Raw genomic sequence first — 12,377 nt, 5'->3', positions numbered from 1 at the left:
TTAATCGGAACAGGGTGTCTCCCATCAAAATCGGCCAAAAAGGGGGCGTGGTTCGAAAATATGGGCAAAGGCGCCGCTCTGAGGAACCTAGAGTTCAACCCTGAGCGTACTCTATCCCGCCACAAATGATAGCAGGCTTGGTCTATTCTTAGAATCCCGGAGAGCATTTCGGGTATCGGATTATTTCGCGAGTTATTTTAATCGGAACAGGGTCTCTCCCATCAAAATCGGCCAAAAAGGGGGCGTGGTTCGAAAATATGGGCAAAGGCGCCGCTCTGAGGAACCTAGGGCTCGACCCTGAGCGTACTCTATGCCACCACAAATGATAGCAGGCTTGGTCTATTCTTAGAATCCCGGAGAGCATTTTGGGAATCAGATTATTTCGCGAGTTATTTTAATCGGAACAGGGTCTCTCCCATCAAAATCGGCCAAAAAGGGGGCGTGGTTAGAAAATATGGGCAAAGGCGCCGCTCCGAGGAACCTAGAGTTCAACCCTGAGCGTACTCTATCCCACCACAAATGATAGCAGGCTTGGTCTATTAGAATCCCGGAGAGCATTTCGGGTATCGGATTATTTCGCGAGTTATTTTAATCGGAACAGGGTGTCTCCCATCAAAATCGGCCAAAAAGGGGGCGTGGTTCGAAAATATGGGCAAAGGCGCCGCTCTGAGGAACCTAGAGTTCAACCCTGAGCGTACTCAATCCCACCACAAATGATAGCAGGCTTGGTCTATTCTTAGAATCCCGGAGAGCATTTCGGGTATCGGATTATTTCGCGAGTTATTTTAATCGGAACAGGGTATCTCCCATCAAAATCGGCCAAAAAGGGGGCGTGGTTCGAAAATATGGGCAAAGGCGCCGCTCCGAGGAACCTAGAGTTCAACCCTGAGCGTACTCTATCCCGCCACAAATGATAGCAGGCTTGGTCTATTCTTAGAATCCCGGAGAGCATTTCGGGAATCGGATTATTTCGCGAGTAATTTTAATCGGAACAGGGTCTCTCCCATCAAAATCGGCCGAAAAGGGGGCGTGGTTCGAAAATATGGGCAAAGGCGCCGCTCCGAGGAACCTAGAGTTCAACCCTGAGCGTACTCTATCCCGCCACAAATGATAGCAGGCTTGGTCTATTCTTAGAATCCCGGAGAGCATTTTGGGAATCAGATTATTTCGTGAGTTATTTTAATCGGAACAGGGTCTCTCCCATCAAAATCGGCCAAAAAGGGGGCGTGGTTCGAAAATATGGGCAAAGGCGCCGCTCTGAGGAACCTAGAGTTCAAACCTGAGCGTACTCAATCCCACCACAAATGATAGCAGGCTTGGTCTATTCTTAGAATCCCGGAGATCATTTCGGGTATCGGATTATTTCGCGAGTTATTTTAATCGGAACAGGGTATCTCCCATCAAAATCGGCCAAAAAGGGGGCGTGGTTCGAAAATATGGGCAAAGGCGCCGCTCCGAGGAACCTAGAGTTCAACTCTGAGCGTACTCTATCCCGCCACAAATGATAGCAGGCTTGGTCTATTCTTAGAATCCCGGAGAGCATTTTGGGAATCAGATTATTTCGCGAGTTATTTTAATCGGAACAGGGTCTCTCCCATCAAAATCGGCCAAAAAGGGGGCGTGGTTCGAAAATATGGGCAAAGGCGCCGCTCTGAGGAACCTAGAGTTCAACCCTGAGCGTACTCTATCCCGCCACAAATGATAGCAGGCTTGGTCTATTCTTAGAATCCCGGAGAGCATTTTGGGAATCAGATTATTTCGCGAGTTATTTTAATCGGAACAGGGTCTCTCCCATCAAAATCGGCCGAAAAGGGGGCGTGGTTCGAAAATATGGGCAAAGGCGCCGCTCCGAGGAACCTAGAGTTCAACCCTGAGCGTACTCTATCCCGCCACAAATGATAGCAGGCTTGGTCTATTCTTAGAATCCCGGAGAGCATTTTGGGAATCAGATTATTTCGCGAGTTATTTTAATCGGAACAGGGTCTCTCCCATCAAAATCGGCCAAAAAGGGGGCGTGGTTCGAAAATATGGGCAAAGGCGCCGCTCTGAGGAACCTAGAGTTCAACCCTGAGCGTACTCTATCCCGCCACAAATGATAGCAGGCTTGGTCTATTCTTAGAATCCCGGAGAGCATTTCGGGTATCGGATTATTTCGCGAGTTATTTTAATCGGAACAGGGTGTCTCCCATCAAAATCGGCCAAAAAGGGGGCGTGGTTCGAAAATATGGGCAAAGGCGCCACTCCGAGGAACCTAGAGTTCAACCCTGAGCGTACTCTATCCCGCCACAAATGATAGCAGGCTTGGTCTATTCTTAGAATCCCGGAGAGCATTTCGGGAATCGGATTATTTCGCGAGTTATTTTAATCGGAACAGGGTGTCTCCCATCAAAATCGGCCAAAAAGGGGGCGTGGTTCGAAAATATGGGCAAAGGCGCCACTCCGAGGAACCTAGAGTTCAACCCTGAGCGTACTCTATCCCGCCACAAATGATAGCAGGCTTGGTCTATTCTTAGAATCCCGGAGAGCATTTCGGGAATCGGATTATTTCGCGAGTTATTTTAATCGGAACAGGGTGTCTCCCATCAAAATCGGCCAAAAAGGGGGCGTGGTTCGAAAATATGGGCAAAGGCGCCACTCCGAGGAACCTAGAGTTCAACCCTGAGCGTACTCTATCCCGCCACAAATGATAGCAGGCTTGGTCTATTCTTAGAATCCCGGAGAGCATTTCGGGAATCGGATTATTTCGCGAGTTATTTTAATCGGAACAGGGTCTCTCCCATCAAAATCGGCCAAAAAGGGGGCGTGGTTCGAAAATATGGGCAAAGGCGCCACTCCGAGGAACCTAGAGTTCAACCCTGAGCGTACTCTATCCCGCCACAAATGATAGCAGGCTTGGTCTATTCTTAGAATCCCGGAGAGCATTTCGGGAATCGGATTATTTCGCGAGTTATTTTAATCGGAACAGGGTGTCTCCCATCAAAATCGGCCAAAAAGGGGGCGTGGTTCGAAAATATGGGCAAAGGCGCCACTCCGAGGAACCTAGAGTTCAACCCTGAGCGTACTCTATCCCGCCACAAATGATAGCAGGCTTGGTCTATTCTTAGAATCCCGGAGAGCATTTCGGGTATCGGATTATTTCGCGAGTTATTTTAATCGGAACAGGGTGTCTCCCATCGAAATCGGCCAAAAAGGGGGCGTGGTTCGAAAATATGGGCAAAGGCGCCACTCCGAGGAACCTAGAGTTCAACCCTGAGCGTACTCTATCCCGCCACAAATGATAGCAGGCTTGGTCTATTCTTAGAATCCCGGAGAGCATTTCGGGAATCGGATTATTTCGCGAGTTATTTTAATCGGAACAGGGTGTCTCCCATCAAAATCGGCCAAAAAGGGGGCGTGGTTCGAAAATATGGGCAAAGGCGCCACTCCGAGGAACCTAGAGTTCAACCCTGAGCGTACTCTATCCCGCCACAAATGATAGCAGGCTTGGTCTATTCTTAGAATCCCGGAGAGCATTTCGGGAATCGGATTATTTCGCGAGTTATTTTAATCGGAACAGGGTGTCTCCCATCAAAATCGGCCAAAAAGGGGGCGTGGTTCGAAAATATGGGCAAAGGCGCCGCTCTGAGGAACCTAGAGTTCAACCCTGAGCGTACTCTATCCCGCCACAAATGATAGCAGGCTTGGTCTATTCTTAGAATCCCGGAGAGCATTTCGGGTATCGGATTATTTCGCGAGTTATTTTAATCGGAACAGGGTGTCTCCCATCAAAATCGGCCAAAAAGGGGGCGTGGTTCGAAAATATGGGCAAAGGCGCCACTCCGAGGAACCTAGAGTTCAACCCTGAGCGTACTCTATCCCGCCACAAATGATAGCAGGCTTGGTCTATTCTTAGAATCCCGGAGAGCATTTCGGGAATCGGATTATTTCGCGAGTTATTTTAATCGGAACAGGGTGTCTCCCATCAAAATCGGCCAAAAAGGGGGCGTGGTTCGAAAATATGGGCAAAGGCGCCGCTCTGAGGAACCTAGAGTTCAACCCTGAGCGTACTCTATCCCGCCACAAATGATAGCAGGCTTGGTCTATTCTTAGAATCCCGGAGAGCATTTCGGGTATCGGATTATTTCGCGAGTTATTTTAATCGGAACAGGGTGTCTCCCATCAAAATCGGCCAAAAAGGGGGCGTGGTTCGAAAATATGGGCAAAGGCGCCGCTCTGAGGAACCTAGAGTTCAACCCTGAGCGTACTCTATCCCGCCACAAATGATAGCAGGCTTGGTCTATTCTTAGAATCCCGGAGAGCATTTCGGGTATCGGATTATTTCGCGAGTTATTTTAATCGGAACAGGGTGTCTCCCATCAAAATCGGCCAAAAAGGGGGCGTGGTTCGAAAATATGGGCAAAGGCGCCGCTCTGAGGAACCTAGAGTTCAACCCTGAGCGTACTCTATCCCGCCACAAATGATAGCAGGCTTGGTCTATTCTTAGAATCCCGGAGAGCATTTCGGGTATCGGATTATTTCGCGAGTTATTTTAATCGGAACAGGGTGTCTCCCATCAAAATCGGCCAAAAAGGGGGCGTGGTTCGAAAATATGGGCAAAGGCGCCACTCCGAGGAACCTAGAGTTCAACCCTGAGCGTACTCTATCCCGCCACAAATGATAGCAGGCTTGGTCTATTCTTAGAATCCCGGAGAGCATTTCGGGAATCGGATTATTTCGCGAGTTATTTTAATCGGAACAGGGTGTCTCCCATCAAAATCGGCCAAAAAGGGGGCGTGGTTCGAAAATATGGGCAAAGGCGCCGCTCTGAGGAACCTAGAGTTCAACCCTGAGCGTACTCTATCCCGCCACAAATGATAGCAGGCTTGGTCTATTCTTAGAATCCCGGAGAGCATTTCGGGTATCGGATTATTTCGCGAGTTATTTTAATCGGAACAGGGTGTCTCCCATCAAAATCGGCCAAAAAGGGGGCGTGGTTCGAAAATATGGGCAAAGGCGCCGCTCTGAGGAACCTAGAGTTCAACCCTGAGCGTACTCTATCCCGCCACAAATGATAGCAGGCTTGGTCTATTCTTAGAATCCCGGAGAGCATTTCGGGTATCGGATTATTTCGCGAGTTATTTTAATCGGAACAGGGTGTCTCCCATCAAAATCGGCCAAAAAGGGGGCGTGGTTCGAAAATATGGGCAAAGGCGCCGCTCTGAGGAACCTAGAGTTCAACCCTGAGCGTACTCTATCCCGCCACAAATGATAGCAGGCTTGGTCTATTCTTAGAATCCCGGAGAGCATTTCGGGTATCGGATTATTTCGCGAGTTATTTTAATCGGAACAGGGTGTCTCCCATCAAAATCGGCCAAAAAGGGGGCGTGGTTCGAAAATATGGGCAAAGGCGCCACTCCGAGGAACCTAGAGTTCAACCCTGAGCGTACTCTATCCCGCCACAAATGATAGCAGGCTTGGTCTATTCTTAGAATCCCGGAGAGCATTTCGGGAATCGGATTATTTCGCGAGTTATTTTAATCGGAACAGGGTGTCTCCCATCAAAATCGGCCAAAAAGGGGGCGTGGTTCGAAAATATGGGCAAAGGCGCCACTCCGAGGAACCTAGAGTTCAACCCTGAGCGTACTCTATCCCGCCACAAATGATAGCAGGCTTGGTCTATTCTTAGAATCCCGGAGAGCATTTCGGGAATCGGATTATTTCGCGAGTTATTTTAATCGGAACAGGGTCTCTCCCATCAAAATCGGCCAAAAAGGGGGCGTGGTTCGAAAATATGGGCAAAGGCGCCGCTCTGAGGAACCTAGAGTTCAACCCTGAGCGTACTCTATCCCGCCACAAATGATAGCAGGCTTGGTCTATTCTTAGAATCCCGGAGAGCATTTCGGGAATCGGATTATTTCGCGAGTTATTTTAATCGGAACAGGGTGTCTCCCATCAAAATCGGCCAAAAAGGGGGCGTGGTTCGAAAATATGGGCAAAGGCGCCACTCCGAGGAACCTAGAGTTCAACCCTGAGCGTACTCTATCCCGCCACAAATGATAGCAGGCTTGGTCTATTCTTAGAATCCCGGAGAGCATTTCGGGTATCGGATTATTTCGCGAGTTATTTTAATCGGAACAGGGTGTCTCCCATCAAAATCGGCCAAAAAGGGGGCGTGGTTCGAAAATATGGGCAAAGGCGCCACTCCGAGGAACCTAGAGTTCAACCCTGAGCGTACTCTATCCCGCCACAAATGATAGCAGGCTTGGTCTATTCTTAGAATCCCGGAGAGCATTTCGGGAATCGGATTATTTCGCGAGTTATTTTAATCGGAACAGGGTGTCTCCCATCAAAATCGGCCAAAAAGGGGGCGTGGTTCGAAAATATGGGCAAAGGCGCCACTCCGAGGAACCTAGAGTTCAACCCTGAGCGTACTCTATCCCGCCACAAATGATAGCAGGCTTGGTCTATTCTTAGAATCCCGGAGAGCATTTCGGGAATCGGATTATTTCGCGAGTTATTTTAATCGGAACAGGGTCTCTCCCATCAAAATCGGCCAAAAAGGGGGCGTGGTTCGAAAATATGGGCAAAGGCGCCGCTCTGAGGAACCTAGAGTTCAACCCTGAGCGTACTCTATCCCGCCACAAATGATAGCAGGCTTGGTCTATTCTTAGAATCCCGGAGAGCATTTCGGGAATCGGATTATTTCGCGAGTTATTTTAATCGGAACAGGGTGTCTCCCATCAAAATCGGCCAAAAAGGGGGCGTGGTTCGAAAATATGGGCAAAGGCGCCACTCCGAGGAACCTAGAGTTCAACCCTGAGCGTACTCTATCCCGCCACAAATGATAGCAGGCTTGGTCTATTCTTAGAATCCCGGAGAGCATTTCGGGTATCGGATTATTTCGCGAGTTATTTTAATCGGAACAGGGTGTCTCCCATCAAAATCGGCCAAAAAGGGGGCGTGGTTCGAAAATATGGGCAAAGGCGCCACTCCGAGGAACCTAGAGTTCAACCCTGAGCGTACTCTATCCCGCCACAAATGATAGCAGGCTTGGTCTATTCTTAGAATCCCGGAGAGCATTTCGGGAATCGGATTATTTCGCGAGTTATTTTAATCGGAACAGGGTGTCTCCCATCAAAATCGGCCAAAAAGGGGGCGTGGTTCGAAAATATGGGCAAAGGCGCCACTCCGAGGAACCTAGAGTTCAACCCTGAGCGTACTCTATCCCGCCACAAATGATAGCAGGCTTGGTCTATTCTTAGAATCCCGGAGAGCATTTCGGGAATCGGATTATTTCGCGAGTTATTTTAATCGGAACAGGGTCTCTCCCATCAAAATCGGCCAAAAAGGGGGCGTGGTTCGAAAATATGGGCAAAGGCGCCGCTCTGAGGAACCTAGAGTTCAACCCTGAGCGTACTCTATCCCGCCACAAATGATAGCAGGCTTGGTCTATTCTTAGAATCCCGGAGAGCATTTCGGGAATCGGATTATTTCGCGAGTTATTTTAATCGGAACAGGGTGTCTCCCATCAAAATCGGCCAAAAAGGGGGCGTGGTTCGAAAATATGGGCAAAGGCGCCACTCCGAGGAACCTAGAGTTCAACCCTGAGCGTACTCTATCCCGCCACAAATGATAGCAGGCTTGGTCTATTCTTAGAATCCCGGAGAGCATTTCGGGTATCGGATTATTTCGCGAGTTATTTTAATCGGAACAGGGTGTCTCCCATCAAAATCGGCCAAAAAGGGGGCGTGGTTCGAAAATATGGGCAAAGGCGCCACTCCGAGGAACCTAGAGTTCAACCCTGAGCGTACTCTATCCCGCCACAAATGATAGCAGGCTTGGTCTATTCTTAGAATCCCGGAGAGCATTTCGGGAATCGGATTATTTCGCGAGTTATTTTAATCGGAACAGGGTGTCTCCCATCAAAATCGGCCAAAAAGGGGGCGTGGTTCGAAAATATGGGCAAAGGCGCCGCTCTGAGGAACCTAGAGTTCAACCCTGAGCGTACTCTATCCCGCCACAAATGATAGCAGGCTTGGTCTATTCTTAGAATCCCGGAGAGCATTTCGGGAATCGGATTATTTCGCGAGTTATTTTAATCGGAACAGGGTGTCTCCCATCAAAATCGGCCAAAAAGGGGGCGTGGTTCGAAAATATGGGCAAAGGCGCCACTCCGAGGAACCTAGAGTTCAACCCTGAGCGTACTCTATCCCGCCACAAATGATAGCAGGCTTGGTCTATTCTTAGAATCCCGGAGAGCATTTCGGGAATCGGATTATTTCGCGAGTTATTTTAATCGGAACAGGGTGTCTCCCATCAAAATCGGCCAAAAAGGGGGCGTGGTTCGAAAATATGGGCAAAGGCGCCACTCCGAGGAACCTAGAGTTCAACCCTGAGCGTACTCTATCCCGCCACAAATGATAGCAGGCTTGGTCTATTCTTAGAATCCCGGAGAGCATTTCGGGAATCGGATTATTTCGCGAGTTATTTTAATCGGAACAGGGTCTCTCCCATCAAAATCGGCCAAAAAGGGGGCGTGGTTCGAAAATATGGGCAAAGGCGCCACTCCGAGGAACCTAGAGTTCAACCCTGAGCGTACTCTATCCCGCCACAAATGATAGCAGGCTTGGTCTATTCTTAGAATCCCGGAGAGCATTTCGGGAATCGGATTATTTCGCGAGTTATTTTAATCGGAACAGGGTCTCTCCCATCAAAATCGGCCAAAAAGGGGGCGTGGTTCGAAAATATTGGCAAAAGCGCCGCTCTGAGGAACCTAGGGCTCGACCCTGAGAGGACTCTAATCTATCGTATGTAATAATAGAGGAGGTCCTGTATTAGAATTCCGGAGAGCAATTGGATTATTGAGATATGCTTCGAGTTATTTCAGTTGAAACATGGTCACACATGTCGGAATTCACCAAAAAAGGGGCGTATTATGGAACATTTGGGGAAACGCTTCTACGCCAGGGTTCAACACTGAGAGTACTCTAAGTTCTAAACCTTCAGATATGATAATAGAGGAATTTGTTTATTTAAGGCCGGAGAGCAATTGGATTTGCGGAATATTTCTCGAGTTGCTCGATTGAAACATAGTCGAGCACGTAAAATTTTACGAAACGAAAATGTGTTTCTCGAACATGGCACACTGCAAAGGAAAAAAATTTACCAGCCTGTCTAGGACGAGCATCTCGTAAAACAAATGTTGAGGCAAAATATTTTTCAGAGGTTAAGTTTTGGCTCTAGGCTCATTTTTATTTAGCAGCTTTTAAACGATGGCGCCAAAACTCTGAGCGTTCTCATGGGCTAATCTAATGGAGCTGCGAACGAGACGCGGCGGCGGCGGGCAATCGGTTCACTCTGCGACACTGCGCTGCCGCTTGGCCCGGAAGTCCGCCCTGTCTAAATATCCCCACAATCCCCAATGTGCCCTTGAAGGGGGATGGTGGCCGAGTGCACACCAGCTCGGAGCACGTAGAGCGAAACTCGCGCTGCAGAACCCAGGGATCCTGTATTTGATCCACACTCCTGCCCGTTTCGATCTGGATGAGCATCGTACCGGCATGCAGTACCGTCTATCACTGCTGCGTGGTGCACGTTAAAGACCCCAGGCTAGCAGCTGTACTGCACTGACTAAATTGCTCATCCACAGCTGGGAGACAAGTCGCCCGTTGAGGCAGACTAAGTTCTAGGCTGCATAAGCATACACACAACTCAATTTTTCTACCCTTGAGCATGAATCTACAGTAGCGGATTAATTCGAACCAACAAAAAAGAGTCACGCGCCGTAAATAAAGCTCTAGAATTTTTTTTTTGTTCATAATTTATTTTATGACATCCGGAATCCATTCAGTTTGCTTGAAATTGCTTTTTTTTTCCTTTGCTTTGTATTTTTAAGGCAAAGGCTCCGGCCGCAGAAGCCTAATGTTCAACCCTGACAGGACTCTAACCTTTTCATTAGATGATTGAGGAGGTTATCTAGTACTATTTCTGAGAGCAATTGAATTATCGGGGTATTTCTTTAGTTATTTCCATTGAAACGTGGTCATTCACATCAAAATTCAGCAAAACATGGGTGGCATTCAAAATTGGCGCAAGGGCGCAGCTTTCGGGGAACACTAACCCATCGCATTGCGATGGTAGAGGATGTTTTATATTATAATTCGGGAGACGGAATTGATTATTGGAATATTTTTTCATTTATATTGTGTCTCTCGTGTTCGCAAAACAGGCATGTTCTGCTGATGGCAGATTCGCGCAAGGGGTCCGCCCATTCCGTTCACACACTAGTCTGTGGAGTTTAAATTTCTGGTACTTCCACATCATTTAACTTATCGAAGAGGACATTTTAGTCCATTCCCATCCCTAGGGTGTTTCGGCAGTTCCCTTCCTTTAATTCTGTCATATGATGTATTGTTCTAACCACTTGCATTCAAGAATCGGACCTAAGAAAGCAATGTGTCTGTTTTAAACAACCTCGAAAATAAGCTGAAAAAGTTGTAATTTAACAACCATAGATTTCATTCGGGCAGAGGTGGGGCTCTGCCTACTGCTCTCATGCCCCAATCGTGTGTACTAATACCCGGGATCTCACATGCAGAAGCCACAGTCAGGTCATTATGTGCGAGTTAGTGCGAGGCTATCGGATTCTTTAGCCTGCACCCAAATCTCAAATTCACTACACGAAATTTTCTACTATCCGTATGCGGAGGAAACCGAGCGTGCTTTAAAACTAGAAACAAAACAAGTCCATAAAAAAAAAAAGAAACGAGCCAGTTTGTTGGCCGCTCCCAAATAATCCCTGTCATTCGGTATTGAGGCGGATAACTTAGAGGGGTTACAAAGGATTTGTCCGGGGAGAAGGTCAAGGTTTTCGTTGCGAGCTGACGCATCCTTGAGGATCCCAACCCTCCTCGCTCACCAAGGTCACAGTGGCCGCAAAGTCGAAGTGTCTCATTGTCCAGTATGGCCGACAACCGACGACACCTGTTTTAACGCCAGCCTGGGTTTGGAATGCACCTTAGGCGATCTCAGAAACCTCCTCAAAGCCCCCGACCTACAAAAAGCTTTTCCCACGAGAAGAAAAATCCTCCTCGCAAAGCTTCCCATTTCCCCCTCTCCCACAGCCATCCCGACTATCGACGCCGGAGGTGCATTCCAAACCCATTTCCCCCCCTCTCCCCCCGTGATCTTAGGGATCACGGGGGGAGAGGGGGGGGGGGGGGGAGATGTGTATATTTGTATTTTAGAGGTACCTCCCGCCAGCAGCCGAACTTCCTTCATAGCGTCCCGCTTGTTTGTTTCCAGCTGAAGTAGAAGTCTTTCTACTGGGTTTTTCGGCTTTCCCAGCACATTCGAACGTCGAAGTAAACGCATCGCACGAACGTCGCACTGTTTATTTGCAACCTATTAATGTGGCTCTGCTGTTGCGACCCAATCAATTTCATTATCAAACATTATTTGTTATAAATCCGTGGTGAAAGTATGTTCGTCGTGATACCACATAAGCGCGTCGATTGAAAGGGAGACATAGATCATCGTATTTATTTTCCAGAAATTCTCGCTCCTGTGACGCTCGAGTGCATGCGTAAGGGCTAAGCACCCGAGGGAGCGCATAATACTTTATAACTGTCGTTGACAATCAAATATTTGGGAAAAGTGCATAACTTGTTTATATCATATTGTTGCGCCTCTGAGCAGCTTATGGCGGCTTTTGGATATCCTGGATATCGCTCATCATGAGCTTGGAATGGCTGATCTTTTTTGTTTTTCGTACAACACAATGATGTGTGTCAATAGCACAAAAATAAAGAATAAATAAAAGTGCTGGACTATCACTCAGCTGAATCAAGCGCTAATATAAATGCCCTCATTTTCGCTAATTCCGCGATATAAAAGAAATTTGGGAGAGATTGATAACCGGCATGAATCAAACCGCGTAAGGGGTGCTTAGCATACCACCCATCACAAAATTGTATTCCTCCGAAATATGTCTTGCTAAAAACGTCTTTTTAGAAAGTTAGCTAAATATCCAGCCCACCAAGACAACGTTGGTCGATTCTGACATGTCCTCGGGAAAGACCTATAACGTGTTAGTTTTTGTATTCCTCATGATTTTTATTTATGCGTCGTGATAATAGAATGGCATCTAATTGTCATATACTATAGGGAGTTGTAGTAGATCGTTTTCCTCCTCCGCTACAGTATTCGTAAATAAAACGCAGCAGCTGCGCATGCGAGCCGCCAACTTTGTCTGCATAGTTCGTCTTGTGGCGTATTACGGAGTGCTATGCAGGTGCTTAAGGTCCTATCACACTGAGGCAACACGATGGCAACAGCAGCACAACACGTTGTCCAACAGTCAGGCAACTTGTTACTCGCTCCCCGTGTTGTCCGACAAA

The sequence above is a fragment of the Ixodes scapularis genome, unplaced genomic scaffold (genome assembly GCF_016920785.2).
Source record: "Ixodes scapularis isolate PalLabHiFi unplaced genomic scaffold, ASM1692078v2 PGA_scaffold3__209_contigs__length_174095766, whole genome shotgun sequence".
Lineage (NCBI taxonomy): Eukaryota > Metazoa > Arthropoda > Arachnida > Ixodida > Ixodidae > Ixodes > Ixodes scapularis.
This window is presented reverse-complemented; position numbering follows the sequence as displayed.